A 5,127-nucleotide genomic window follows, 5' to 3' on the forward strand; every position below is an offset into this window, starting at 1 on the left:
AGGGACCTAAGGGAGAGAAAGGGGGAAAGAGCTGGGGAGAGTGAGGGACACAGATCAAGGGAGACTACTGAATACTGAAAACGAACCGTGGACTGAAGGGGGAGGGAGAGGGAGGGAAGGGGATGATGGTCATGGAGGGGGCACTTGTGGGGAGAAGCACTGGGTGTTATATGGAAACTAATTTGACAATAAACTATTAAATAAAAATTAAAAAAAAGAAAAAAGAAAAAAAAAAGAAATCCCCAGATTTGAATAAATCCTACAAGTGGTCACTTACTCCTGGCGTGACCCTGAGCAAGTTGCTTCACCTGAGTGAGCCTGTGTTTTCTTACCTCCTAAAGGGAAACAGCATTATTTCCAAGCAAGTATCTTGATGATTAAATGAAATAATGTATATGAAGTACTTGTTTGCATTAAACCATGAGCTACACTGTAGCTGCTCTCATTATTGTCCCATATAAAAGTGCTTAGCAAAAAGTGTCTGCCACACAGCAGGTGCTCAACAAATACTTTCCCGAGGCATTACTTATGTGTGTACTGTGGTGTTACTTTTATTTTAAAAGTATTTGTTTCAGGGGTGCCTGGGTGGCTCAGTCGGTTGAGCCCCCAACTTGGGCTCAGGTCAGATCTCATGGTCGTGGGTTCGAGCCCCACATCAGGCTCTGTGCTGACAGCTAGCTCAGAGCCTGGAGCCTGCTTCCGGGTCTGTGTCTCCTTCTCTCTCTGCCCCTCCCCCTCTCATGCTCTGTCTCTCTCTCTGTATCAAAAATAAATAAAACATTAAAAAAAACCAAGATAATCGTTAATTAATTAATTAAATAAAATAATTTGTTTCAGTTGCTTTTCATTTATAATAAGTGACGGGACTTCCAGATGTATATATGTTCGTGCATTTACTTTATATCTGAGGTTGGCAAACTTTTTCTGTATAGGGCCAGCAAGTAAACAGTTTAGACGAGGTCATGTATGGTCTATGTCACAACCATTCAACTCTACTGTTACAGCACAAAAGCAGCCATAGACCCTGTGTAAATAAATGGGAATGGCTGTGTCCCAAAAAATAAAAACCCTTTATCATTGGGCACTGAAACCTGGATTTCATGTAGTTTTCACACATCATGTAATCTTATTCTTCTTTTGATTTTTTTCCCCAACCATTTAAAAATATAAAAACTGTTCTTAGCTGGTGGGCTATCCAAAAACAGATGGTGGGGTAGTTGGTCCGCGGGGCCATTTTTGACCCCTGATACAGTGCTCATTACATTTACATAGGGGTGCCTGGCTGGCTCAGTTGGTAGAGCATGTGACTCTTGACCTTGGGGTTGTGAGTTCAAGCCCCACGTTGGGTGCAGACATTAAAGATAAAATCTTAAAAAATTTACATACTACAGCAAGCTGATTTAAGAATGATGTGAAGTAGGGGCCAGATGACATGTGGATCAGGAGAACATTTGGACAGTGGCACAGGGATAATCTAAGTCGTGGCAACACATCAGTAAGTGTTGAGCCCATTAAGCTGAACAATCTGGCTCAACCTAGCTGTCCAGCTAAGTGGGCTCCTGTTTGCCCAAGCACACCCTGCATGCATCCCAGTCTCTTGGTCTGGAATACCCTATCTGAGTCGTTTCTATTCACGATACTTCTGACACCAAATGTGTGGGATTTTTCCACACGGACAGTTCAACTCTCCAGACACCAACTGGATGTCCCACAATTCAATTCAATTCTGACCCTAACTCACTGGAGCCAGCATCAGATTCCATAGGTTTAAGGGCTCAGTCCCAAAGGGATGCCCTCAATTCAGATACCAGTTGCAAGAAATGGGTGCCAAGGTACCCACACATCTGTCTGACTTGACTGCAGAGTAGGGGCTCCCCACAGCCCTTCCTTTCAGGTTCGGTAATCTGCTCAAATGGTTGACAAAACTCAGGAAAGTGCTGTACTTCCCATTCCTGGTTTATTATAAAGAATATTATGAAAGATATAAAAGAACAGCCAGATGGAGAGGTAGACAGGGTGAGGAATGGAAGGGTCCCTGCTTCTGTCAGGGAATCAGGGACAAGGACTAAATACATATCTTTTATATTTCTTTTTACATTTTTTTAATATCACACCTTCCCATTACGCTCACTAAAATCTCATCCTTTAGGGACTATATATTAAATGCCACTTTGGTCAAAAACTGCCAGCGACTCCTCCCTACCCTCTACAAATGCTATTTTCCCTTCTCTTCATCCCCTTTTCTCTTAGCCATAGCTTGTTGGCACCTCCATTATGTATTATATTTATTTGGCCATTTATCTTGCTTAAAATCAAAGTTTTTGAGGTCTGGGTCCTTGTCTAGCTAGGATCCCACAGTGCCTGGCACACAGCATGCACTCAGAAAGCATTTCTTGAATTTTGTTTCCTTAAATTGAAAATGGGCTTTGACATTACTGTGGCCCCTGTGTAACTGACATAATGGAGTGGGAGAGATTAGCTAGTCAGAAATATAGTAAATGGAGCAGGCCAGGTGGGAGGCTGAGGAGGGGAAGGCCTTGGCAGCATGGGGCTGACAGAGCGTCTGCCTCAGTCTGCGAGCCGGCATGGCTGGTGGGTCCATGTTATTGAGACCTTAGCCAGGAAGCGGGTCTGAACAGAGAGAAAAGTAGGGCTTGCTCGAGCTTCCCACGCATCTGAGAGGCTAAGCAAAGCGCACAGTGAAATTCAGCGGCCGGCTCCCTCTGGGCCTCAAGAGAGCAGAGGTCTGAGAGGCCTCCCGATACACATCGTGCCCCAGTTCCGTGGGTGAATCGGTCTCTGAAGCAACTGGCAATCAGCCTTCATCACGAGCCACATCTCACAGGTTCGGTACAGACGGGCTTTGTCACTCCTCTGAGGGAATCACTGCCGTTTCTCTTCCAGGCTCAGAGCAGCTCCCCCCGCCCCAGCTAGCCCCGATGAGAAGGCAATTTAAACCTCTCTGATTACTAGGTTTCATTAGGTAAGAAGGACCGATTAAGCAACAGCGGCCCAAATAACCTTAGGGGTACAGACACTTTTTCAAAGCCAGCGGAAGTCTTGCCAAATTAAAGGATGTCAGGATGAGATACTATGAATATCAGTTTCCTTCTCTTTGGCAGTGGAGAAGATTAATTAAATGCTTGTGAAGTGCTTTGGAAGTTTAAGCTGTTAAGAATTATTGTTCTGTGTAATAGGGAAAAAATAGAATTCTTGGCTCATTAAAGCTGTAATGTTGTAAGCCTGAATGCTTTTCTCAGGATATCTTTGAGAGCTACATTTTTATTAAAAGAAAGAAAGAACAAGAAAGAGGAGAAATGTCTATGAATACACAAATATGCTTGCTGGAAAGTCACCGGGTTTACGAGTGTTTCTGTTGATTAAGGGGTGAACTGCAAGAATCTGATTCTTACTGACTACCAAAGAGACAGTTGGCAAGAATCAATTGTTCAAATATGTAGGGACAGTCTCACTAAAATATTAGCGGGCGGGCATTTGCTTTCTCCTGAGGGACTGAGAGGCTGTGATGCTCTATGTGTGTAAACTTGCAGCTCAGTGAGCTTGGACAGCCTCTTCTATCCCGACCTGACTAAACCAGGCAGACATTTTTCTGCCTTCACCTTGCTGGCTGATTTGCCCAGGGACGGTTTTGGCTTTGTATCCAGATGTTCTGTGCTGTTTGAAAGGGTGCCATCCTAGTGGGTTGTCACTTCTCTTTCCATCTCTGTTGACTGAGGGCTTGCACTTGCACTTTTGTGTCTGTACTAGCTTCCTGGTGCTGCCGGAGCAAATTACTATACACTCAATGGCTTAAAACAAGATAGATGTATCTTCTTATGGTTCTGGAGGTCAGAGGTCTAAAATCAGTCTCACTAGGGATAAGGCCAAGGTGTCGACAGGGCTGGTCCCATCTGGAGGCTCCAGGGGTAAGTCTGTTTCCTTGCCTTTTCAGCTTCCAGGAGTCCTCCCGCTTTTCCTTTTCAGGGCTCTTTCCTAACACCACTCTGATCTCTGCTTTTGTCCTCACGCATCCTTCTCTCTGACTCTCTTCCTCCCCTCTTTCCTGTTTAAAGACCCTCGTGTTTACATGGGACAGTCCAGGATGATCTCCTGGTCTCAAGATCTTTAACCCCATCTGCAGAGTCCTTTTTGCTCAGTAAGGGGACTTAGTCACAGTGCTGGAGATTAGCTTGTGGGTGTTTACGGGGGCCATTATTCTGTCTGCCACAGTGCCCATCCCTTTGCCCCTTTCTGTTCTGTTGTCTACCCCAGCCAGGTCCCGCCCTGAATGTTTTACATGGATTAACTCATCTAATCTTCACTCACAACTGCCCTGGAACAGAGATCTCTTACTAAGGCAACAAGGTTAAATTACTTGCCTAGGGTCACTGATTTAGTACTCAAGTCTAGAACTCACAGACTTTAGATCCACATTGGGCTCCATGCTGGGCATGAAGACTGCTTGCGACTTGGGATTCTCTCTCTTTCCGTCTCTCTCTCTCCCCCCTCTCTGCGCCTCTGCTGCTCATGCTCTCTCTCAAAAACAAACAAAAATCTAAACTCACAGACTTTGGTCTTTGAAGACTCTTTATTGTCCTTAATGATAAAAGCAGGTGATTAAAAATCATTCAAATGAAAATCAGTCTCACTCTCCTCCACCTGGTCTTTGCCTGGATCCAACTTCCCCTCGCCAGCCCACCACCATTGCCATTTGCAGCTTCAAGTTGCCATTTGCAACTTCAGTGCTTCTAGTAGTAACCACTATACCCTACATGTTATACACATTCCTTAATTGTTTTAAGTTTCTTTTTGAGAGAGAGAGAGAGAGAGAAAGTGAGAGAGAGAGAGCATGCAGGGAAAGGGCAGAGAAAGAGGGAGACAGACGATCTGAAGCAGGCTCCACAATCCCACCGCAGGGCTTGAACTCACGAACCTTGAGATCATGACCTGAGCCAAAATCAGATGCTTAACTGACTGAGCCACGCAGGCCCCATTTTATGACTTAATTTTTAAATTGATATAGATAGTTGTAGGCAGTTGTCCAGATAATATACGATAAACTTTTATTAATTCTAAAATTATTAAAATGAAAATTCTGAACTTGAAAAGAATTCATATGTAAACCCT

Source organism: Suricata suricatta, chromosome 16, assembly GCF_006229205.1.
Source record: "Suricata suricatta isolate VVHF042 chromosome 16, meerkat_22Aug2017_6uvM2_HiC, whole genome shotgun sequence".
NCBI lineage: Eukaryota > Metazoa > Chordata > Mammalia > Carnivora > Herpestidae > Suricata > Suricata suricatta.